The sequence below is a fragment of the Moschus berezovskii genome, chromosome 19 (assembly GCF_049115385.1).
Source record: "Moschus berezovskii isolate FMDL1 chromosome 19, NW_MosBer_1.0, whole genome shotgun sequence".
Classification (NCBI taxonomy): Eukaryota; Metazoa; Chordata; class Mammalia; order Artiodactyla; family Moschidae; genus Moschus; species Moschus berezovskii.
The window spans coordinates 2,310,625-2,337,028 of NC_142478.1; the positions used below are offsets into that span (position 1 = coordinate 2,310,625).

Sequence of the window (26,404 nt, forward strand, 5' to 3'; positions counted from 1 at the left end):
ATGCTTTCAGTGTGTATACGGGTACCTGGGTGGTGCTAGTGGTTAAGAACCTGCCTGCCATTTCAGGAGACTTAAGAGATGTGGGTTCAATCCCTGGGTCAGGAAGATCCCCTGGAGAAGGAAATGGCAACCCGCTCCAGTATTCTTGTCTGGAGACTTCCATGGACAGAGGAGCCTGGCAGTCTACAGTTCATAGCATTGCACAGAATCAGACTGACTGAAGCGACTTAGCATATAGTGCATAGTGAATATATTCCCTGTCCCTCATTATTGCTTTGTTTGCTACAGAGAACATTTAAAGCTTTTTCTGCAAGCTTTTTAAAGGAAGGAAAAGAGCAAGTAATTTATCAGAAGTGTGAATGGTATAAGGCTGTCCTGTCCAATATGGTAGCCACTAGTCATATTTTTCTAGTCTGAATTGAGATGTTCTGTAAATGGAAAATACATAGTGGATTTTCAAGACTTATTACAAAAAAATGTAAAATATAAGTTTTAAAAAATTACATTTAGAAATTATTTTATTATTCTATGCTGCTGCTGCTGCTGTTGCTAAGTCGCTTCAGTCATGTCCGACTCTGTGTGACCCCATAGACGGCAGCCCACCAGGCTCCGCCATCCCTGGGATTCTCCAGGCAAGAACACTGGAGCGGGTTGCCATTTCCTTCTCCATTATTATTCTATAATATTGGATATTTTGGGATAAATAGAATTCTATTTAATTCTATTAAATTAATTCCAGTTGTTTATTTTTAAATGGGATTACTAGAAAATTCTGACTTGCATTATATTTCTGTTGGACTGGCTAGTCTAGGGTTTCTAACTTATCATTGCAGAGCATATAAAAAGAAAACTTTTATGAAAATTTTTTTAATTGAATGGTTAATTTATAATATGTTATTAGTTCAGGTGTACAACATAGAGACTCAACAGTTTTATAGATTATCCTCCATTTAAAGTCTACGGAGCAGTGACTATATTTCCCTGTGCTGTACTATATGTAGGCCACCCATTTTACGCATACTAGTTTGCGTTTCTCATCCCCTACCTCAGTCGCTTCTCTCCCCTCCTTTTCCCCACTGGTAACCACCAGTCTGTTCTCTATACCTGAGTCTGTTTTTGTTTTGCTACATTCACTAGTTTGTTTTCTTTTTTAGATTCCACATATAAGTTAAAATGTAGAATATTTTTCTTTGTCTGACTTACTTCCCTTAGCTTGTGTAGTACCCTCTAGGTCCATCCATGTTGTTGTCAATGGCAGAATCTCATTCTTTTCTGTGACTGAGTAGTATTCCATTGTGGGGTCTTCCCTGGTGGCTCAGTAGTAGAGATTCCGCCTGCAATGCAAAAGACATCGTTTGATCCCTGGGTTGGGAAGAACCCCTGGAGGAGGAAATGGCAGCCCTCTCCAGGATTCTTGCCAGGAAAATCCCATGGACAGAGGAGCCTGGCGGGCTACAAAGAGGGTTACAAAGAGTTGAACGTGACTGAGCACACACATAGATGTCACCACCATCCAGTATTCCATTGTATAGATACAACCCATCTTCATTCATTCAACTGTTATGGACACTTCAGTTGCTTCTGTGTCTTGGTTGTTATGAGTAATACTGCTGTGAATGGAGAAGGCAATGGCAAGCCACTCCAGTACTCTTGCCTAGAAAATCCCATGGATGGAGGAGCCTGGTAGGCTGCAGTCCATGGGGTCACTGCAAGTCAGACATGACTGAGAGACTTCACTTTCACTTTTCACTTTCACACATTGGAGAAGGAAATGGCAACCCATTCCAGTGTTCTTGCCTGGAGAATCCCAGGGACGGGGGAGCCTGGTGGGCTGCCGTCTATGGGGTCACACAGAGTTGGACACGACTGAAGTGACTTAGCAGCAGCAGTAGCAGCTGTGAACATTCAAATGCATGCATTTTCAAATTAGTGTTTTCATTTTCTTCAGATGTGTACCCAGGAGTGGACTTGCTGGTAGTTCTATTTTCAAATTTTTGAGAAACCTCCATAGTGTTTTCTATAGTGACTGTATCAAGTTATATTCCTACCAGCAGTGTAGGAGTGTTTCCTTTTTTCCACATCTTTGCCAGCATTTGTTATTTGTAGACTTTTTGGTGGTAGCCATTTTTACAGGTGTGAAATGATATCTCATTGTAGTTTTGGTTTGCTTTTCTTTGAAAATTACAGATGTTTAGCATCTTTTCATGTGTCTTTTGACCATCTGTATATCTTCTTTGGAAAATGTCTATGCAAACTTTCTGCTCATTTTTTAATCAGGTTTTTGATACTGTATGAGCTGTTTACATATTTATATAAATGATAACAGCTCATCAGATGTATCATTTGCAAATATGTTCTCCCGTTCAGCAGGTTGTCTTATCATTATGTCAGTGATTTCTTTTGCTGTGCAGAAACTTTTAAGTAAAATTAGATCCCATTTGTTTATTTTTGCTTTTGTTTCCTTTGCCTTAGAAAACAGATCCAAAAAATATTCCTACAATTTGTGTCAAAGAGTGTTCTGCCTGTGTTTTTTCCTAGGATTTTTATGGTTTTGGGTCTCCGTTTCTTGGTGTATTTTTGTATGCAGTGCGAGAAACTGTTCTGACCTCATTCTCTTGCATGTTAACTGTTCAGGTTTCCCGGCACCGCTTGTGGAGGAGACTGGCTTTTATACTTTGCATGTCCCTCCCTCCTCTGTTGTAGATTGACCACAGATGCATGACTTTATTTCTGGACTCTTTATTCTGTTCCACTTATCTGTGTGTCTGATTTTGTGCCAGTACCATGCTGTTTTGATGATGATAGCGTTTTAGTCAGGGAGTATGATACTTCCAGTTTTGTTCTTTTTTTTTTTCCTCAAGAGTGCTTTGGCTGTGCAGGGTCTTTTGTGGTTCCATGTAAATTTTAGGATTATATACTCTAGTTCTATGAAAAATGTCACGAGTATTTTGATAGGGATTGAATTAAATTTATAGCTTGCTTTTGATGATGTGAACATTTTAATAATATTAATTCTTCAAAACTTAGGTACATGGGATATCTTTTATTTCTTTGTATCATGTTTCTTTTTGTTTTGTCAGTATAATTTTCAGAGTATAATTTTTTCACCTCCTTGGTTAAGTTTATTCTTAGGCATTTTATTTTTTTTGGGTGATTTTATTTAATTAATTTATTTTTATTTTTATTGGCAGATAATTGCTTTACAGTCTTGAGGTGGTCTTTGCGGTACATCAACGAGAATCAGTCATAATCATATATGTGTATATATATATACGCATACATATGTGTATCCTCCCTCTTGAGCCTCTCTCAAACCTTCAGTCCAGCCTTCTAGATTGTCAAGAGTACGAACCAGGCTGGGCTGTCTCTTTAATACAGCAGCTTCCCACTAGTTATCTGTTTTATGCATAATACTGTATATATGTCAGTGCTGCTTTGCCAGTTTGCCCTCTCTCCTTCTCCCACTGTGTCCGCCAGTCTGTTCTCTACATCTGCATCTCCTTTTCTTTATAAATAGGTTCTTCATCAGCTATTTTTCGTACATATAGATTCCATATATATGTGTTGCTATATGATATTTGTCTTTTTCTTTCTGATTTAATTCACTGTGTGTAACAGGCTCTAGGTTCATCCTTCTCACTATGGCTGACTCAAATTCGGTTTTTTTATGGCTGAATACTACTCCATTGTATATATGTACCATGTCTTATCTAGGTTACTTACATGTCCTGGCTACTGTAGATAGTGCTGCAGTGAACACTGGGGGCATGTGTCTTTTGAATTATGGTTTTCTCAGGGTATATGCCCAGTAGTGGTATTGATGGGTCATATGGTGGTTTTATTCCTGGTTTTATGGTAATCTTCATATCGCTCTCCATGGTGGCTGTGTCAATTTGCATTCCGACCAACAGTTCAAGAGACTTCCCTTTTCTCCACATCCTCTCCAGCATTTATTGTTTCTAGTTTTTTTGGACGATGGTCATTCAGATTGGTGTAAGGTAATATAACCTCACTGTAGTTTTGATTTGCATTTTTCTAAAAATGAGTGATGTTGAGCATCTTTTCAAGTGTTTTTTGGCCATATGTATGTCTTCTTTGGAGAAATGTCTGTTTAGGCCTTCTGCCCACTTTTTGATTGGACTGTTTGTTTTTCTGATAATGAGCTATATGAGCTGCTTATAAATTTTGGAGATTAATCTTTTGTTAGTTGCTTCATTTGTAATTATTCTCTTCCATTCTGAGGGTTGATTTTGATCATATTTATTGTTTCCTTGTCTGTGCAAAAGCTTTTAAGTTTAATTAGGTCCCATTTGTTTATTTTTGTTTTTATTTCCATTACCCTAGGAGGTGGGTCAAAGAGGATCTTGCTGTGATTTATGTCAAAGCATGCACTGCCTATGTTTTCCTCTAAGAACTGTATAGTTTTTGAACTTATATTTAAGTCTTTAATCCATTTTGAGTTTATTTTTGTATATGTTGTTAGGAAGTGTTCTAATTTCATTCTTTTGTATGTAGCTGTTCAGTTTTCTCAGCACCACTTATTGAAGAAACTTTAATCCATTGTTATATTAATGCCATTTTTATCAAAGATTAGGTGCCCATAGGTGTGTAGCTTTATCTCTGGGCTTACTGTCTTGTTCCATTAGTTTGTATTTCTGTTTTTGTGTCAGTACCATACTGTCTTAATGGCTGTATCTTTGTAGTATAGGCTGAAGTCAGGAAGCTTGATTCCTCCAGCTCCATTTTTCTTTGGCAAGATTGCTCTGGAAATTTGGGGTCTTCTGTGGTTCCATATAGGTTGTGAAATTTTTTGTTTTGGTTCTGTGTAAAAATACCTTTGGCATTTTGATAGAGATTGCAGTGAATCTGGATTGCTTTAAGAAGTACAGTCATGTTCACAATATTGATTCTTCCAATCCAACAACATGGTATATCGCTCCATCTGTTTGTATCATCTTTGATTTCTTTCATCAGTGTCTTACAGTTTTCTATATACAGATCTTCTGTCTCTTTAAGGAAAGTTATGACCAACCTAGATAGTATATTAAAAAGCAGAGACATTACTTTGCCAACAAAGGTCCGTCTAGTCAAGGCTATGGCTTTTCCCGTGGTCAGGTATGGATGTGAGAGTTGGACTGTGAAGAAAGCTGATCGCCGAAGAATTGATGCTTTTGAACTGTGGTGTTGGAGAAGACTCTTGAGAGTCCCTTGGACTGCAAGGAGATCCAACCAGTCCATTCTAAAGGAGATCAATCCTGGGTGTTCATTGGAAGGACTGATGCTAAAGTTGAAACTGTAATACTTTGGCCACCTCATTCGACGAGTTGACTCACTGGAAAAGACTCTGATGCTGGAAAAGGTTGGGGGAGGGAGGAGAAGGGGACGATAGAGAATGAGATGGCTGGATGGCATCACCGACTCTGTGGACATGAGTTTGAGTGAACTCCGGGAGTTGGTGATGGACAGGGAGGCCTGGTGTGCTGTGATTCATGGGGTCGCACAGAGTTGGACACGACTGAGCGACTGAACTGAACTGATTCCTAGATAGTTTACTCTTTTGTTGCGGTGGTGAATGGAATTGTTTCCTTAATTTCTCTTTTTGATTTTTAATTGTTAGTGTACAGAAATGCAAGGAATTTCTCTGTATTAGTTTTATGTCCTGAGACTTTATTGTATTCATTGATTAGCTCTGATAGTTTTCTGGTTGCAAACCTGGGGTTTTTCTATGTATAGTGTCATGTCACATGCAAGCAATGAGAGTTTTGCTTCTTCTTTTCCAATACAGATTCCCTTTATTTCTTTTTCTTCTCTGATTACTGTGTCTAGGAGTTTTCAAAACTATATTGAATAATAGTGGTGATAGTGGGCACCCTTGTCTTGTTCCTAATCTTAGAGGAAATGCTTTCAGTTTTTCACCACTGAGAATAATGTTTTTGTGGATTTGTTTTATATGGTCTTTATTATACTGAGGTAGGTTCCTTCTGTGTGAATTTTCTGAAGTTTTTTTTTAAATCATAAATGGTTGTTGAATTTTGTCCAAAGCTTTTCCTACATGTATTGAGATGATCATGTGTTTTTTATCTTTCAGTTTGTTCATACGGTGTATCACATTGATTGATTTGTGTATATTGACAAATCCTTGGACACATGGGATGATCTCCACTTGATCATGTTGTATGATCCTTTGAACATGTTGCTGAATTCTGTTTGCAGGAATTTTGTCGAGGGTTTTTGCACCTATGTTCATCAGTGATGCTGACCTGTAATATTTTTATGGTATCTTTGTCTAGTTTTGGTCATCAGGATGATGGTGGCCTCATAGAATGAGTTTGGGAGTTCTCCTTCCTCTGTTATTTTCAGGAACAGTTTGAGCAGGGTACATGTTAATTCTTTTCTAAATATTTGGTGGAATTCACCTGTGAAGCCGTCTGGCCCTGGGCTTTTGTTTTTTGGAAGATTTTTGATCATAGATTCCATTTCAATGCTTGTGATTCATCTTTTCATATTTTCTGTTTCTTCCTGATTCAGTCTGGAGAAGGAAATGGCAACCTGCTCCAGTATTCTTACCTGGAGAATATCATAGAAGGAAGAGCCTGACAGGCTACTGTCCATGGGTTTGCAAGAGTCAGACACGACTTAGCGACTAAACCACCACTACCACCTGATTCAGTCTTGGAGGAATATGCTTGTCTGATAATATGTCCATTTCTTCCATGTTGTCCATTTATTGCTTGTAGTAGTCTCTTATGATCTTTTTTATTTCTGTGTTGTCTGCTATAACTTCTTTTTAATCTTTAATTTGATTGATTTGAGTCTTCTCCCGTTTTTTCTTGATGAGTCTGGATAATAGATTGTCAGTTTTGTTTATCTTCTGAAGAATCACATTTTAGTTTTTTAGTGACCTTTGGTATTGCCTCCTTCATTTCTTTTTCATTTATTTCTGCTCTGATGTTCATGATTTTTCCACTTCTATTAAAAGGGAGTATTTTATTTTTCTTGTTCTGTAGGTGTGAGGTTAGGTTGTCTATTTGATGTTTCTTTTGTTTCTTGAAGTACACCTGTATCGCTGTGAACGTCCCTCTCAGCACTGCCTTCACTTGCAGGTTTTCAGTTGTCATGGTTTCACTGTCATTTGTTTCCAGGTACTCTTTGATTTCTTTTGATGTCTTCAGTGATCTCTTGGTTATTCAGAAGCATATTGTTTAGCCTCCATGTGTTTGTGTTTTACAGTTTATTTACTCTAGTTGATATTTAACCCTACAGCATAATAGAAAAAATGCTAGATATAATTTCGTTTTTTTTAATTTACCCAGACTTGATTAGTGATCCAAGATATAATCTGTCCTGGAGAATGTTCTATGTGCACTTGAGTACAAAGTGAATTTGGTCTAACTGGTCCAATGTGTCATTTAAGGTTTGTGTTCCCTTATTAATTTCCTGTCTGGATAATCTCCATTGAGAGGGGCGTTAAAGTCCCCTAGTATTACTGTGTTACTGTCTTACTTCCCCTTTTATAGTCGTTAGCATTTGCCTTAATGTATTGTGGTGCTCCTATTTCTTCTTCGCTTGATTCCTTGATGATTAGTGTCCTTCCTTGTCTCTTGTAATGGTCTTTGTTTAAAAGTCTATTTTATCTGATGCAAGTATTGATGCTATGTTGTCTTTTGTTTTCCTTTTGCATGGAATCTTTTCAGTCCCTCACTTTCAGTCCATATGTGACCCCAGCTCTGAAGTGGGTTTCTTGTAGACAGCATATAGTTCTTGTTTCTGTTTCTATTCAGCCAATCTGTGTCATTTGGTTGGAACATTTAATCCGTTTAAATTTAAGGTAATGATATATATGATGCTTTTACCTTTCACTATTGTTTTGGGTTGGTTTTTGTATTCTTTTCTTTTTCTTGTGTTTCCTCTCTAGAGAAGTTCCTTTAGCATTTGTTTTAAAGCTGGTGTGGTGGTGCTGAATTTTCTTAACTTTTGGTTATCTGTAAAACTTCTGATTTGTTCATCTAATCTGCATGAGATCGTTGTTGGGTACAGTAATCTTGGTGGTAGATTTTTTCCCTTCATCACTTTAAGTATATCCTGCTAAGTCACTTCAGTCATGTCCGACTCTGTGCGACCCCATAGACGGCAGCCCACCAGGCTCCCCCGTCCCTGGGATTCCCCAGGCAAGAACACCAGAGTGGGTTGCCATTTCCTTCTCCAATGTGTGAAAGTGAAAAGTGAAAGTTAAGTCGCTTAGTCATGTCCAACTCGTAGCGACCCCATGGACTGCAGCCTACCATGCTCCTCCATCCATGGGATTTTCCAGGCAAGAGTACCAGAGTGGCTTGCCATTGCCTTCTCCGGCTAAGTATATCCTATCACTCCATTTTGGCCTGCAGAGTTTGGTTGAAATACCTGCTGTTATTCTTATGGGGATCCCCTTATATGTTATTTATTGCTTTTACTTTTCTGCTTTAATATTTTTTCTTTGTGTTTAGTTTCTGTGAGTTTGATTAATATGTGTCTCGGTGTGTTTCTCTTTGGGTTTATCCTGTATGGGACTCTCTGAGTTTCCTGGATTTGGGTGGCTATTTTCCTTTCCCATGTTAGGGAAGTTTTAGACTGTAACTCCTCAGACATTTTTTCTTTCTCTTTCTTGTTCTCTTCTCCTGGTATCCCTCCAGCTCAAATGTCGGTGCATTTAATGTTGTCCTAAAGGCTTCTGAGACTGTCCCCCTTTCTTTTCATTCGGTTTCCTATATTCTGCTATGCTTCAGTTATTTACACTATTCTGCCTTCCAGATTCATTTTTCTTCCTCACGTATTCTGCTTTTGTGAAGGTTTCCTGGCTGAGTGAAATAGTGCCTGTGTTCTAGTGCTTTGAGCTGGACACTGTCTCTCTGAAGGGCAGTGCCATTTCCATTGTTGTGTTTTGGGATATCTGTGGGCTTGGTATGTCCTTGGGAAGCCTATCTGCTAGTGGGCAGGGTTGTGTTCCTGTTTTGTTAATGATTTGATGTGAGACTTCTGGCTTTGGAGCTTGCTGGCTGTTGGGTAGGCCATGGTCTTAGTGTTGAGATGGAAACCTTTGGGAGAGCTCGTGCCAATTAATATTTCATGGGATTGGGAGTTCTCTGGTGGTCCAACATCCTGGACTTGGGTCTCTCACTTTCGAGGTTCAGGCCCAACACCTTACTGTAGCACCAAGACTCTGCAAGCTGCATAGCACAGAAGAGAAGAAGAAAAAAAGAGACTTAAAAAAAGAAAAGAAAGAAGAAAAAAGGAAAACAAAAGGAAGTCAACAATCGTACAAGGAACAGACAAACAAAAGCCCATGAGAAAGAAACAGCTAAATAAACTCACAGGCTCATAAACACACACTCACAAGGCGAACAGGGGAGAGAGAGAAAAAAGAATGGAAACAGGAACCAAAAATTGAAAGAGAACAGTCAAGTCAATAAATCCATAAGTGAAACAAATACTTAAAATTAGACTAGCAACAATGCCAAACCAAAAACACGGGTAAAAATGCAATATCATGAGAGTACTGTAAAAATAGAAATAAAAAAATTTTAAAATAGACACATTTAAAAGAGGAATAAGTAAAACCAAAATTAAAGAAATAATGAAAAAGGAGTAACAATGGAACAGTATGAAAAAGACAAAAGAAGAAAAATTATTTATATATACAGAGAGAGAGTAGTAGTAAGAAGAATGTGCTCCATTGTCCTCATCACACAGTGAGTTCCCGCCAATCTGCCAACTCAGGAAGTCCTCCAGTGTTTCTTGGAAGTTCTCTGGACCTGCTGTGGGGTCAACTCAGACTCAGATCTCGTCTTTCGGCACCTTGTAGTTGCTTCCAAAGTGTACAATTGGCTCCAAAGTCCACAGACTCAAACTAATCGTGGGGATTTAATCTGCTATACCTATGGCTGCAGGAAGGAATTCCTTCCCACTTAGATCACACAGTCCCTGGTGCCCAGCTTTGATTTTGGGCCCACCTCTGCTTGTAGGCTGCCCTCCTGTGTCTGTTTCCTGCCCGTATGAGAGGGGCCGAAAGTTGCTACTTACTAGAGTTCAGTTGTTTACTTGGGCTGAGGAGATGGAGGGGTGCAAGAGACACAGTTGGGGTTTGTGGGGTGTGCCTGCTGTTGCTGAGCCCTGGGGGAATTTGCTAGTCTGAGGGAGGTCATGCGCTCCCTTAGGGCAGTTGGCCCTGTGTCGTGGGTCCCTTGGCAGAGCATATCTGCATAGGCTCCCAGGAATGTGTGGATAATGACATGTGCCTGCTCATAGCTTGGTGGTCTGGGACCGCAGTGATGTCTTTCCCGTTGGCCCTGACACCCTTGGTGGTGGCCAAGTGGCCTGCATTCCTCCTCTGGGATTGCAGATTGACGTCGTGGCTAGTCCTGCCCCTGGTACTTGTTCCCTTCTTTGGTGGCAGCTTGTCAACACTCTGGGGTTTCAGTTCATAGCCATGGCTTCTGCCATCTATGACACTTGCCAAGGCCAAGTCCTCCTGTCTTTGTGCTGGCAGAGCTATTGTGTCCCTGTGACAATGATCCCTTGCTTCTCCAACAGGTTCAGGCTTTTCCCTGGATTCTCAGCTTTGCTGTACTACCCTCTTCAGAGTATCTTCACAGCAGTCAGCTCCAGTCCTCTTCCTGGGACCTGACCCCTGAAGCCTAACCCTCAGTACTCAGCCTCCTCTCACCAGTGGCCATGTAGACATATGTTTCAGGCTGGGAAGTGCTGGTCAGCACTGATCTCTGTGCTGAATTCTGTTTGGCCTTTTAAGCACCTGCTGTTGCACTCCCCTCTGAGGCTCCAAAGTTCTGTTCGTTTGTACTTGCGAGGGGGTTTCCATGTGTGTGGAAACCTTTCCTTCTCTATGCTTCCACCCCAAGGCCCAGGTCCTCGTCCCAAATCCCTTTGTCTCTGTTTTCCGTTTATCTTTTACCCTGCCTCATTCTGAAGATGAGCTGTGAAGTCTGGGTTCTTCTGCCAGTGTTCAGAAGGTGTTTTAAAGAGTTGTTGATATGCAGATGTATTTTTGATGTGTTTGTCTGGAGGAAGGTGGTCTCATCTTACTCTTTTGCCATTGTGAAAGTACCCCCCTCAACTGTGTGTGGACTGGAGGTATGGCAGTGTCTTGTGCTCCCCCCTACACACACACACACACATTCATATGTTAACATCTTAATGCCCGGTACTTCAGAATGTGTTTGTTTAGAAACAAGGCTGTTGCTGAGATACTGGGGTAGGAAGGACTAGTCATTCAGTATGACTGGTGTCCTTATTAAATGGAGACCGGTGTGATTTTAAATGAGTTTATTTTCTTACTTTCTCTGTCTGATAGTTCATTATTAGTGTATAGAAAAGAAACAGAGATATCTTCTTTCCTGCAACTTGACTGAATTCATTTATTAGTTCTAATGTTTTATTGGTATTGAGATGTTAGGGTTTTCTACGTATAGTATCGTGTCACCTGCAAGTAGTAACAGTTTTACCTCTTTCCTTCCCATTTAGAGTCCTTTTATTTCTTTTTCTTTTCTAATTGCTGTGACTAGGATTTACAATGCTATGTTAAATAGAAGTAGCAAGAGTGAACATTCTTGTCACTAATTTTAGAGAAGCTTTCAGCTTTAATCATTGGCTGAGGATTTATCATAAATGGCCTTAATTATGTTGAGATATGTTTCTTTACCCACTTTGCTGAGATTTTTTTTATATTGAATAGATGTTGAATTTTGTCAAACCTGCATCTATTGAGGTGATCATGTGAATTTTATCCTTCCTTTTGTTACTGTGGTATATCACATTGACTTATGGATATTAAACCATCCTTGCATCCCTGGAATACATTCCACTTAATCATGGTGTGTGATCCTATTTATGTTGTTGAATTTGATTTGCTAATACTTTATGAGGATATTTTTCATCTATATTCATCAGAGATATTAGCTTATAATTTTCTTTTTTTCTGGCATTTTTTCTGGTTTTGTCATCAGGGTAATGGTGTCCTCATAGAATCAATTTGGGGATGTTCTACTCTTTCATTTTTTTGGAATAATTTGAGAAGGATAGGTATTAGCTCTTTCTTCTTGATATATTTGGTAGAATTCTTCTGTGAAGCCATCATGTCTTGGACTTTTTTTTGCTGAAAGTTTTTTTTTTTTTTTATAGATTCGGTTTCACTGTTGAAATTATCTGATTTTTCTTAATTCAGCCTTTGAAGGTTGTATGTTTCTAGAAATTTGTCCATTCTACTAGGTTATCTAATTTGTTAGTATATAACTATTTTTAGTATTCTCTTAAGATTTTTTGGTATCTCTGTGGTATGGATTGTTATTTCTCCTCTTTAATTTTTTATTTGGATTCTCTCTCGGTAGTGAGCCTGGCTGAAAGGTTATCAATTTTATTTTTCTTTAACCAAAAAAAAAACCCAAAATCCAGCTCTTGGTTTCATTGGTTTGTGTGTGTGTGTGTTTGTCTCTGTTTTACTCAGTATTTTCTCTGATCTTTACTATTTCTTTCCTTATGACTTTGGGCTTTGTAATTCTTTTTCTAATTCCTTTAGGTGTAGATTAGGTTGTTTTCTTGAGTAAGCTGTGTATCACCATAAACTTCCCTCTTAAAACTGCTTTTACTGCCTTCTGTAGATTTTGGGAAGTTGTGTTTCCGTTTTCATTTGTCTTGAGGTATTTTCTGACTTCCTCTTTGATTTCTTTATTGACTCATTGGTTTTCTTTCTTTTTTTTTTAGTAGCATGTTTACTCTCCATGTTTTTGTGCTTTTCACATTTTTTCTTTTGGATTTGATTTCTTTTTTAAAAAATTTGTTTTTATTTGAAAGCTAATTACTTTATAGCACTGTGTTGGTTTCTGCCAAACATCAGCATGAATCAGCAATGGGTTTACCCATGTCCCCTCCCACTTGAATATACCTCCCACCTCCTTCCCCGTGTATTTGATTTCTTGTGTCACACTGTTATGGTCAGAACAATTGCTTGGTTGGGTTTGTATCTTGTCAGAGTTTTAAGACTTGTTCTGTGGCCTAGCATGTTATCTATCCTGGAGAACATTCTAAATGCACTAAAAAGAATGTGCCTTTTGGTGTTTTGGATGCAGTGTCTTTCAGATACCCATTATATTCAATGTGGTATTTAAGACTGCTCTTTCCTTATTGATTTTTTGGTCTGGATGATCTACCCACTGATGCCAATTGGGTGTTAAAATCCCCTACTGTTACTGTATTATTATATCTCCCTTTGTGTCTGTTAATATTTCCTTAATATATTTAAGTGCTCCTGTATTAGGTGCATATATGTTAATGAGTATTACATCCTTTTCTTGTAATGATCTCTTTGTTATTATATAATGCCATCATTTGTCTTTTATTATAGGCTTTGTTCTAAAGTCTGTTTTCTCTGATATCAGTCTTTCTACCCCTGCTTACTTGTCTCCATTACATGAAATATGGGAAAGTTTTTAGATAGAGAAAAATGTAACTCTCTCTTTAATGATAGTGGTGGTAGTGTTAGTGATTTTAGGCAGTAGTGACCTGCGCATTGCTAAAATATTCTCAAATACTTGAGTCACTGCAATGAAAAGAGTGACTTTAAGTGTTGAATGAAAAATGAGTAGCTTTTTTCATTAGAAGACTGAAATATGAATGAACAGTCTTGGTATTATTTTCCTAGCATTTTGTGAAAGGTATATATTTTCCCATCATTTCCTTTGTGAAAGCACATATATTTGAAAGCTTGGGCTTAGAAGGGAATGACTTAAAATTTCCTTTAATCTCTGTGCTGTGTTTTGAAAGGCGATCCTTTCTTTTGTTCCATCATTTGTTTGCTTCTTCTTTGATTAAGTTCATGATTCAATGAATATTCATCTGCTGGGTGTTGGAGATAACAATGGTGAGCCAAAACAGACATGGCTGCTGCCTTCACAGGGCTTATGTTTGATTGTAGGAAGCAGGCATTAATGAAACAATCATACAGATAATTTACTGCAAATTTTAATGGCAGTAACTGCTACAGTGAGGGCTGTGAAGATAGATAAACAGTGGTCAGGGAAATATTCCCTAAGAAAATAAGAATAATTGTGCTGTGATCAGAAGGAAAAGAGAAACAAGGAAATGAAGTTAGGCATAGGTAATGGCAATATCCAAGTCTTGTGGTGGGAGAGAGCCAGCCTCCTGTGGGGACTAATGGGTAGCTGGAGTCAGATGGGTGGGGTATCATGGCAAGAGAGGAGGCTGAGTGAGTTCGTGAAGGCCAGCATTCTTAGAGCTTTCTGCATTTTGGTCTTTATCAGGAGTTGCCATGGAAAAAAACAGTGTAGAGTTTTAAGCAGGGATGTGGCATGATCAGATATGTATTTTGAACAAAACACTGGCTGCTGGGTGAAGAGTGGATTGGAGAGAGAAAGATGAGGGAAAGTTAAACTGAATATTGGATATTTGATTTGTTTCCTAGTGCTGCTCTGACATCAGTTTCAATCGGTAGGTTTTCATTTAATTTTGGGGAGAAAACATAGTTGGAATGGTCCAGCAGGTCTGGCCCTGATGTTTCAGTCAGTCTGGTTGGAAAATAGTTATTGGGATGTAAAATGTGGTAGTTATTAAGTGACATTGAAATAAAAATAAGAAAAATAGTCTGGTTGTGTTGAGACATTTTTTTCTTGAAAAGTCTGTAAAGGTTGACTTTTAATAGGCCTATTCCTCTTACCTTTCCCCCAGTTCCTATGGGATTGGTAGCCTGGTTTTTCACTTACATGTGTGTAGGCCCCTGTTGACAAAGGTCTGACTCACTAAACTACAGGGAAGGCCATACCTAGCTCACCTTCCCCTGAGGAAGATGACCCAAGTTTTGGGACAAACTCTGGCCTTGCCAGTTGTTTTACTTCATTGAGCCATAACTATATGAGGGGAGTAGATGGAATGTAGTCCAAGTTTCGTTGTTTCCCTGACATTTTCTCATTCTGTGAGGTTTTTCTCCTGTTTCCCTGCAGGTTGAATGGTGCCCTTGTCTCGTTCAAGGATTATTTAGCTTTACCCTTCATTCTGTTGTTTGTCCCATTTTGGGGGTGAACTGTGTGGCTGTGGACAGTATGCTTTTGTTTTTTGTGTTGTACCATTTCAGTAGATAGCATATAAATAAGCTAATAGTTGATACTGGTTTTCAGAAAGAAAGATCAACTTTGAATAGCTGAATCTTGACTGCCAGGTCCACAACAGGGATTATTTAAATGAAGTCACCGGCCACTAGTGTTTTAAAAAATGAACTCTCTTTGGGGCTCCTTAGAAATTTTTTTTTTTTTTTAATGCCATTCCCTTTTCTTTTACCCCTTATTGCCAGTTTTATGTAATTCTTTAAAAACTCTGAAGAGGTCAATTGCTTGTACAGCTGAAAATCTTTAGTCATTTTCTATTCTTGTATCAACTTCCTGCTGCCAGAAATGGGTAGCTGAGAGTAGTTTCCTGACTTCTGGGAAGGGAGAACTTCTTGTTCTCACCATTCTGCTTTTGGGCTGTTACTTCTAATAGGTAGAATATCAGCTGTACACTAGGGTGTTTTTATGAACCTTTGACTGATGAAAGTGAAGTTTTAGAAGTAAAAGTCAACTCACTATTCTTCCAGTTATACTTGGTATAAGGTATGGTTGTGGAAATAGGACCAGGAGTAAGTTATAGAATTTTAATTTAAGAATTGTAATTTAATCTTATAAAAGTGAAATTTTACCTTTTCTTTAGTTTTTCATTTCTTTTACTTCAGAGGCTCAGATATAGTTCTATGTCCTATCTCAATATGAGCTTGAATAACTCGCAGTTATTTTGTTTAAAAACCCTGTGGTCACTTCTAAACAGTGTATTCAACAAGTACTTAAAGATACCTAGTTCTCCTCTGAAGTCAGCTAGCATGCCTGGAAGACTGTTTGGGAGCCAGAAGAGCCAGCATCTGACATTGCCCATGCCCTTTGTGCAGGAGATACAGAGAAGAGAATGAGGTGGTGGAAGACTGTGCAAAATGTGGGTTCTGAAGAGGGTTCTCACAAGAGAAATTCACAGAAGTGATCTTGGCTGGGCCTGATAAGGGTGCAGTAGGATTCATAAAAAGTACTGGAGAGGAAAGGCAGTTCCTGGTCTAGATAATTGCACAAACTAGGAAAGGGCCAAATGTATCTTGTTTGGTAAAGTGCATCAGAAAAGAGTTCATGCTGGGGAGCCTGTAGAAAAGGTCAAAATTATGGCAGGCTTAAATGGTGATTTATTGGGACTTAATTCCAAGGGAATCAGTGAAGGTTTCTGAGAAAGGGTGTAGCATTGTAAAGCTAGTGATGTCAGAGGAACAGCCTCTCAGTGTAGTGAAACGTGAGTCTGGTACAGCAGCACATCTCTGGTGGGGAAGTCAGCTCTGTACATTTCCTAGGCATGGCTTGGCAAAGGTAGGAGTTTTCCAAAGCACTAACACACTAACATTTTCAAAAGCAAAGCAGTAAACCTTTACAGAGTGCTTAACGTATGCAACAGAGTGTGTTGGGCCTACAGAGTAGACAGAGAAACAGGCTGTGTCCCCAGTACACCTTTACTTGAGGACATTACACCATGAGCTTTTCTAGGTAACCAGAAGAGAACTCTCAGATTTAACGTTTTGCATTTAAAATAAAGAAAGCAAAAATGACTGTCTTCTATGATATGGGATGAGACTGGACTTGCGTTTTAAAAGTTGCAAAGAGTATTAGCGGGAGCCAACCTATTATTTGTTAAGAAGGAAGCTAATATAGATCCTTGGGCCTCCGTGGTGGCTCAGTGGTAAAGAATCCGCCTGCTAAGCAGGAGATGTGGGTTTGATCCTTGAATCAAGAAGATCCATTGGAGGAGAAAATGGTAATCTACTCCAGTATTCTTGCCTGGGAAATCTCATGGACAGAAGAGCCAGGTGAGCTATAGTCCTTGGGGTCTCAAAACAGTTGGACATGACTTGGCGACTAAATAACAGCAACAAATATTGATCCTTAAGTTACATTTAGGAGTTGAAACTTTTTAGTAAAGTTTCATTGCTTCATTCATTGAAGCAATTTGAATGTTTGCCTGTATATCACACAGAAGTTGTAAATATTTAGTTGTTCAGTTATAATAGCATTTTTACATTCTAAAAGATAGGATAAACATAACAGCCTGAGGTCTGCCTTAAGGGATTGCTTATTGTAGTTTTCCCTTAGGACTTTGGACATCCTGGACACAGATCACTACTAGGATTGTATCTGTCTTGCATCTATGAAAACACTGAGTTGTGGCTCTTCTTTGGTTATTTGTACTTTGTTTCTTTTGGTTGGCAAAGTAATACCAAAGTCCGTCTAGTCAAGGCTATGGTTTTTCCAGTGGTCATGTATGGATGTGAGAGTTGGACTGTGAAGACAGCTGCGCACTGAAGAATTGATGCTTTTGGACTGTGGTGCTGGAGAAGACTCTTTGAGAGTCCCTTGGACTGCAAGGAGATCCAACCAGTCCATTCTAAAGGAGATCAATCCTGGGTGTTCATTGGAAGGACTGATGCTAAAGCTGAAACTGCAGTACTTTGGCCACCTCATGCAACAAGTTGACTCATTGGAAAAGACTGATGCTGGGAAGGATTGGGGGCGGGAGGAGAAGGGGACGACAGAGAATGAGATGGCCGGATGGTATCACCGACTCTATGGACATGAGTTTGAGTGAACTCCGGGAGTTGGTGATGGACAAGGAGGGCTGGCGTTCTGTGATTCAAGGGGTCACAAAGAGTTGGACATGACTGAGCGACTGAACTGAACTGAACTTTGTTTCTTAGGTCGCAAGTGATTTAAACAATAAACTGAAATGAGGCTGGCTTTCTTTCACTTCATAGCTTTATATTGCATATTACTGTTTTTTAAAAGGTTTTAGGAAATTGCACAGGGTGTGAATTTTTTTTTATTCCTAACTTATATGTGTGTGTATATATACATATGTTTCTATAGTAAAACATTATCAGCTTCGTTTTCATGTTGTACTAATGTAGAATATAAAACATTCCTTGAAGGATAGTGCAGTTGGGAAAAGCCCTAACCCAAGCAAACTCATTTAAGAAAATTGAGAGTCCCTTGTACTGCAAGGAGATCCAACCTGTCTGTTCTAAACGAGATCAATCCTGGGTGTTCATTGGAAGGACTGATGCTAAAGCTGAAACTGCAATACTTTGGCCACCTCATGTGACGAGTTGACTTACTGGAAAAGACTCTGATGCTGGGAAAGGTTGGGGGCAGGAGGAGAAGGGGACGACCGAGAATGAGATGGCTGGATGGCATCACCGACTCTGTGGATGAGTTTGAGTGAACTCTGGGAGTTGGTGATGGACAGGGAGGCCTGGCGTGCTGTGATTCATGGGGTCGCAGAGAGTCGGACATGACTGAGTGACTGAACTGAACTGAAGAGACATTTTGAAGCTAACAGTCTCAATTTAGCTTATAATCTTCTACAGTATATCTTAAGCTCTTGTGATAGATTTTCTATTAGGTGGTATTTATTGACTATGGATAGAATCATTAAACATATCAAAGCATGCTGGTGGGCAATCAACAGTGCCACAAAAGAGAAGACAAAAACAGAAGCAAATTCACTCACTACCATCCATTCTTCACATCTTCACATGAGGAGGAAGGAGATGCCATGAAATGATGGGCCCGGATACCATGATCTAAGTTTTTTGAATGCTGAGCTTCAAGTCAGCTTTTTCACTCTCCTCTTTCACCTTCATCAAGAGGTACTTTAGTTTGGCCTCACTTTCTGCCTTTAGAGTGGTATCACCTGCCTATCTGAGATTGTTGATATTTCTCCTGGCAATCTTGATTCCAGCTTATGCTTCTTCCAGTCTGGGATTTCATGTAATGAATTCTGCATGTAAGTTAAATAAGCAGGGTGACAATACACAGTCTTCTTATACTCCTTTTCCAATTTTAAATCAGTCAGTGGTTCCATCTGTTATTTTTTGTCCTACATACAGGTTTCTCGGGAGACAGATAAGTTGGTCTGGTACTCCCATCTCTTTAAGAATGTCACACAGTTTGTTGTGATCCGTACAGTCAAAAGCTTTGGCATAGTCAATAAAGCAGAAGCAGATGTTTTTCTGGAATTCCCTTGATTTCTCCATGATTCAACAAATGTTGGCAATTTAATCTCTAGTTCCTCTGCCTTTTCTAAACCCAGTTTGTACATCTGGAATTTCTCATTTCAAGTACTGTTGAAGATTAGCTTGAAGGATTTTGAGCTTAACCTTGCTAGCATGTGAAATGAGCACAATTATACAGTAGTTGGAACATTCTTTGTCATTGTCCTTCTTTGTGATTGAAATGAAAACTGAAATTTTCCAGTCCTGAGGCCACTGCTGAGCTTTCCAAATCTGCTGATATACTGAGTACAGTACTTTAACAGTATCAACTCTTGGGATTTTAAATAGCTCAGCTGGAATTTTGTCACCTCCACTAGCTTTATAGTAATGCTTCCTAGGGCCCACTTGACTTCATACTCCAGGATGTCCAGCTCTAGGTGAGTGACCACACCATAGTGGTTACCCATGTCATTAAGACATTTTTTGTATAGTTCTTCTGTGTATTCATCACCACTTCTTATTCTCTTCTGCTTGATAGTTCCCTTACTGTTTCTATCCTTTATTGTACCCATTCTTATACGAATGTTCCCTTGATATTTCCAGTTTTCTTAAAGAGATCTCTCGTCTTCTGCACCCTGTTGTTTTCCTCTATTTCTTTGCATTGTTTGCTAAGAAGGTCTTTTTATTTCTCCTTGCTCTTCTCTAGAACTCTGCATTCAGTTGGGAATATCCTTCCCTTTCTCCTTGACTTTCACTTTTTTTCTCAGCTATCTGTACAGACGTCTCAGACAACCACTCTGCCTTCTTGCATTTCTTTTTCTTTGGGATGGTTTTGGTCACTGCCTCCTGTACAGTATTATGAATCTCCGTCCACAGTTCTTCAGCCACTCTTTGTCTACCAGATCTAATCACTTTGCATCTATTCATTAACTCTCCTGTATAATCATAAGTGATTTGATTTAGGTCATATTTGAATGCCCAAGTGGTTTTCCCAACTTTCTTCAACTTAAATCTCAATTTTGCAATAAGGAGCTCATGATCTGAGCTACAGTCAGCCCCAGGTCGTCTTTTTGCAGACTGTATAGAGGTTCTCCATCTTCAGCTGCAAAGAGTAGAGTCAATCTGATTTCAGTATTAACCATCTGGTGATGTCCATGTGTAGTCATCTCTTGAGTTGTTGAAGAAGATATTTGCTGTGACCAGCATGTTCTCTTAACAAAACTGTATTAGCTTTTGCTTTGCTTCATTTTGTACTCTGAGGTCAAACTTGCCTGTTCTGGTTATCTCTTGACTTCCTACTTTTGTATAACAATCCCCTAAAATGAAAAGTACATATTTTTGGGTGTGAGTTCTAGATAGCATTGTAGATCTTCATAGAACCAGTCAACTTAAGCTGCTTAAGCATCAGTGGTTGGGACACAAACTTGGATTACTGTGATGCTGAATGATTGCCTTGGAAATGAACCAAGGTAATTCTGTCATTTTTGAGATTGCACTCAAGTACTGCATTTCCTACTCTCCTGTTGACTACAAGGGCTACTCCATTTCTTGCTGCCAGTAGTAGATACAGTTGTCATCTGAATTAAATTTGCCTTTTCCCATCCATTTCAGTTCACTGATTTCTAAGATGTCAATGTTCACTCTTGCCATTTCCTGTTTGACCATGTCCAATTTATGGACCTTGATTCATGGACCTAACATTCCAGGTTCTTATACAGTATTGTTCTCTATAGCATCAACTTTCCTTTCACCACCAGGCCCATCCACAGCTGAGCTTTATTTCTGCTTTGGCCCAGCTGCTTCATCTTTTCTGGAGCTATTACTAATTGCTCTTCACTCTCATTTTCCAATGAGGTATACTCATTGGAAAAGACCCTGATGCTGGGAAATGTGAAGGCAAAAGGAAAGGGGCAGCAGAGAATGAGAAAGTTAGATAGCATCACTGACTCAGTGAACAGGAATTTGAGCAAACTCCCAGAGATAATGGAGGACAGAGGAGCCTAGTGTGCTGCAGTCTATGAGGTTGCAAAGAGTTGGTTACAGCTTAATGACTGAACAGCAGCAACAATAACAGCAAGAATATCTAGCTCATATTTTATTTCATCAGATTTTTAAAATAATTTTTAGTGAAGTTGTTTTCCTTGTACATATTTTCCTTTTTCTGTGCGTAGTTGCGTTTTCATCACACATGTTCAGAAACTCACTTCTACCATTACTGTTTCCTCTCTGTAAAATCCTCATGTTTCCACTCTGCTTCATCCCTGTTATCTTTTCTCCATTACTCATATCTTCTTTCACTTTATTTCCAATTATTGGTGTTTTTTTTTCCCCCTCTTAACTGTGACAAAGTATTCTTAGAAGTCCTTAAATCTGGATTCTTTACCTTCCCTTCTCTACAAATACTCAGTAATGTGCTTCTTGCCACATCTTCTTATGACTCTGTTTTATCTCTTTTCCCTGTCATTCTGCTCTTGTGTTTTTATGTGAAATTCTCTATTCTGGGATCCTTTGCTTGTTTAAGGCACTTTCTAAATCCCTGACCGTAGTTGGCCATTATCCTTTCTTACTTTGCTTTGAAATCTCAGCAGGTACAATCTCTGCTGCTTTTCAGGACTCTGAATGTGGTGGTGAACCAGCAGCTAGTTTTCCTCGTGCTTCACTGCTACAGAGATTTCCATTCGAACCATCGCGGTTTAAGGGGAAAACGGTGGTGGTGGTACCACTTGTTATGGAGTTGTGTTGCTCTTCAAGATTATTGACATTTTAGCTAGGTTGCATCTCGCTTGTATGTTGAACGACATTATCAGTTATAGGAGGTTTGGTTAAATATGACTGATTTAAGTCAGAGGTCAGGTTGCCTTTCATTTTTATTTATTTTTAATATTTTTATTTTTTTCATGTCAAAAAAACAAAAACAACTTCAACCTTTAATCATATAACTTCGATTTTCTTCTCTTTAAAAATGACCATCAATTTAGTTCAGTTCAGTCTCTCAATCGTGTCCGACTCTTTGCAACCCCATGAATCACAGCACGCCAGGCCTCCCTGTCCATCACCAACTCCCGGAGTTCAGTCAAACACATGTCCATCGAGTCGGTGATGCCATCCAGCCATCTCATTCTCGGTCGTCCCCTTCTTCTCCCGCCCCCAATCCCGCCAAGCATCAGAGTCTTTTCCAGTGAGTCAACTCGTCGCATGAGGTGGCCAAAGTATTGCAGTTTCAGCTTTAGCATCAGTCCTTCCAATGAACACCCAGGATTGATCTCCTTTAGAATGGACTGGCTGGATCTCCTTGAAGTCCAAGGGACTCTCAAGAGTCTTCTCCAACACCACAGTTCAAAAGCATCAATTCTTTGGCGATCAGCTTTCTTCACAGTCCAACTCTCACATCCATACATGACCACTGGAAAAACCATAGCCTTGAATAGACGGACCTTTGTTGGCAAAGTAATGTCTCTGCTTTTCAATATGCTATCTAGGTTGGTCATAACTTTCCTTCCAAGGAGTAAGCGTCTTTTAATTTCATGGCTGCAATCAGCATCCGCAGTGATTTTGGAGCCCCCAAAAATAAAGTCTGACACTGTTTCCACCGTTTCCCCATCTATTTCCCATGAAGTGATGGGACCAGATGCCATGATCTTCGTTTTCTGAATGGTTGAGCTTCAAGCCAACCTTTTCACTCTCCTCTTTCACTTTCATCAAGAGGCTTTTGACTTCCTATTCACTTTCTGCCATAAGGATAGTGTCATCTGCATTTCTGAGGTTATTGATATTTTTCCTGGCAATCTTGATTCCGGCTTGTGCTTCTTCCAGCCCAGCGTTCCTCATGATGTACTCTGCATAGAAGTTAAATAAGCAGGGTGACAATATACAGCCTTGACGTACTCCTTTTCCTATTTGGAACCAGTCTGTTGTTCCATGTCCAGTTCTAACTGTTGCTTTCTGACCTGCATACAGGTTTCTCAAGAGGCGAGTCAGGTGGTCATAATATCTTATAAAACTGTAAGCACTAGAGGTAATAAAACACCAAGCCGGGGCTCAATAAATCGTATGATTATTATCCTAAGTATATATAAAGTTTGATAAACAGTAAGAACTGGCGGGACAAAAGTGAACTGTCCTAGCACACTAGGTTACTGTGCGACCACCACCTGCAAAACTCTAAATCCCTCCTGAACCCCAAACAGGAGAGGTTCTGCTCTCCTTTACTTTTTCCTATCTGGTAACTCTTATTTCCATCCACCTTGAGTTCTAGTCAGTTATTTCCAGTCTTATTTCTCTCTTCGTTTTCATTCATCCCAACACAATGTCTTCAAGACAGTGTTGTGAGATGGAGGTCCAATGGTCATGGGTGTCTTCAGCAAAACGCCTCCTGGATCGTTCACGCCACTGGCAGGAAGGACTCAGCCCAGACGCCAGCAGAAGCAGTAGTTTCCGAAGAGGATGCTGGTCTCTGTAAATTCTCAGCTTGCACCGAAATGCTCTCTGTCACAAAGGCAATGTGCTCTGCTTCAAGTATAAAAGGAGAATCCAGGAACAGGGCCCATTTGTTTAAGTCATCAATGGACTGGCTCTCGCCGACACAGAAGACCCTGCCGCCGCGGCTCAGGCACACGCGGGCGCCCCGGGGCGGCGCGGCCGCGCTGCAGAAGGTGAAGGAGCAGCGCGAGGAGCGCAGCCGCTGCACCGTGGCGCACACGAGTGCGGCCGGCCCGCGCCCCTGGCGCGCCCACAGGTACAGGTATCACAGCGTGATGAGCATGGCCGGCCGGCCTGCGGCGGCCTGCCTTTCATTTTTAAAACAGCTTATTTTTCTATCTCACCTCCCCCACCTCCAATAGAAAGTAAATTCTTGTTTCCTGAAACTACCAGTTATTTTAGATACCTCAGAGCCTAATGGCTCATTCTAACTTTAAGAAGATACACATTTGTCCCCCCTTATCCAAGGTTTCGGTTACCTTGGTCAGCTACAGTTTGAAAATATTAAATGGAAGATTCCAGAAATAAAATTCATAAGTTTTAAATTGAGCACCATTCTGGTAGTGTGACGGCGTTGTCCTGCTCTCTCCAGCTTGAGACAGGACTCACCGCTGTGTCCAGTGTGTCTCAGCCATTAGTCACTCAGCAGCTCTCTTGGTTATTAAGTTGACTGTTGCAGTGCTTGTGTTCAAGTGACCCTTATTTTACTTCATAATGGCCCCAAGTGCAGGAGAAATGATGCTGGCAATTCAGAAATGCCAAAGGTAAGCTGTCAAGTACTTCCTTTAAGTGAAAAGTGTAAATGTTCTTGACTTAAGAGAAGAAAAAAACATCATATGCTGAAGTTGCTAAGATCTGTGGTAAGAATGAACCCTCCATCTGTGAAATTGTGAAATACGAAAAAGAAATTTGTGCTAATTTTGCTGTCACACCTCAAACTGTGAAAGTTATAGCCACAGGGCATGATAATTGCTCAGTTAAGATGGAAAACACATTAAATTTGTATAGTAAGATATTTTGAGAGAGCAAGAGTACATTCACATAACTTTTATTACAGGATTGTTATTGTTCTGTTTTATTATTACTGTAGTTAATCTTTTACTATGCTTAATTTATCAATTAAACTGTATCATGGGTATATATATGGGAAATAACAATATATACAGGTTTCAGTGCTGTCTGCGCATTCACGGATCCACTGGAGGTCTTGGAATGCCTTCCCGATGGTTAGGGAAGGCTTCTGTATATACAGAAATGGAATTCACACCTTTGACACCTGAAAACCAAAGAGTGTGTTGATATATTTGGGTATGGTTTATTTTCAAAGGAGTTTTTTTCCTGAGAAGGACCAATTGTTATGATGTTTCACTTGGGAGATGAGTGCCTATCTTCTTTCGGTGTCATCTGAGTTTCATATGAGGCCTGTGTAACCCCTTTTCTTCTCCAGACTTGAGCTTAGAAGTTATTCTCTTTCCAAAGCTTTCCTCTGTGTTAGGGCTTGGCCTGTGTGCAGTGTACTCCAACCTCCTACACTTGCCCTAATAGCTGTCAATTCATTTTGTAAGCTTGTCTCTTTCCCAGCCTCCAGGGTAGATTCCTTACTATCATGGGCATTGTCTTATTTATTGTGGTAAACTGACATTGTCCTTGATGCCCTATATACACCTTAGATATTTGATGAATGAGTGAATAAATGCAGATTTTGCTAATTAGCAACTTTATTTATACCTTCATTCTGAAAGACTTTAATTTTTATAGTCAATTGCCTCATTAGATTTCACATAGTAGAAATATGAACTCATCATGTGTACTTTGGGTATGGGCGGCTAAAACAAATTTCTGTTATTTTTATTGCTGGCTTTTATTTGTAGCTCTCTTCTCATCCAAAATCATTCAACTTCTTGTGAGCATGCACACTTGAAAAGGTAAGGGCCATGGTCAGTAGACACAAACTGGCCAAATGACAGGAAGATTGGTCAAATCTCTCTTGTCTACAAGTACTGTTTTAAAAATATGTTATTGCTGGAATTGAATACTAAAACTAAGAATGTCTTTGATCTATAATGTGGCATTATACTCCATGTGACCTATCCCAGGGTGTGACTTCATACTGGTTTGCCTTTGTTTTTAATCTTATTAGTTAATTAACATCAGCTCCAAAATCACTGCGGATGCTGATTGCAGCCATGAAATTAAAAGACGCTTGCTCCTCTGAAGGAAAGTTATGACCAACCTAGATAGTATATTGAAAAGCAGGGACATTACTTTGCCAACAAAGGTCCGTCTAGTCAAGGCTATGGTTTTTTCAGTGGTCATGTATGGATGTGAGAGTTGGACTGTGAAGAAAGCTGATCGCCGAAGAATTGATGCTTTTGAACTGTGGTGCTGGAGAAGACTCTTGAGAGTCTGTTGGACTGTAAGGAGATCCAACCAGTCCATTCTGGGGGAGATCGATCTGGGTGTTCCTTGTAGGGACTGATGCTAAAGCTGAAACTCCAATACTTTGGCCACCTCATGCGACGAGTTGACTCACTGGAAAAGACTCTGATGCTGGGAAGGATTGGAGGCAGGAGGAGAAGGGGATGACAGAGAATGAGATGGCTGGATGGCATCACCTGCTCGATGGACATGAGTTTGAGTGAACTCCAGGAGTTGGTGATGGACAGGGAGGCCTGGCGTGCTGTGATTCATGGGGTCACAAAGAGTCGGTCACAACTGAGTGACTGAACTGAACTGAACTGAATAAGCCAGTACTATACCTTGGTGGCTCTGATGGTAATGTATCTGCCTGCCATGCAGGAGACTCAGTTTGAT

At 39.7% G+C, this 26,404-nt stretch overlaps 1 protein-coding gene across 4 annotated transcripts in view; it reads left to right on the forward strand.

Annotated features, from left to right (window-relative positions):
* Window positions 1-26,404, forward strand: part of KLHL2 (kelch like family member 2) — a 167,614-nt gene that overhangs the window by 13,423 nt on the left and 127,787 nt on the right. The window lies entirely within an intron of this gene.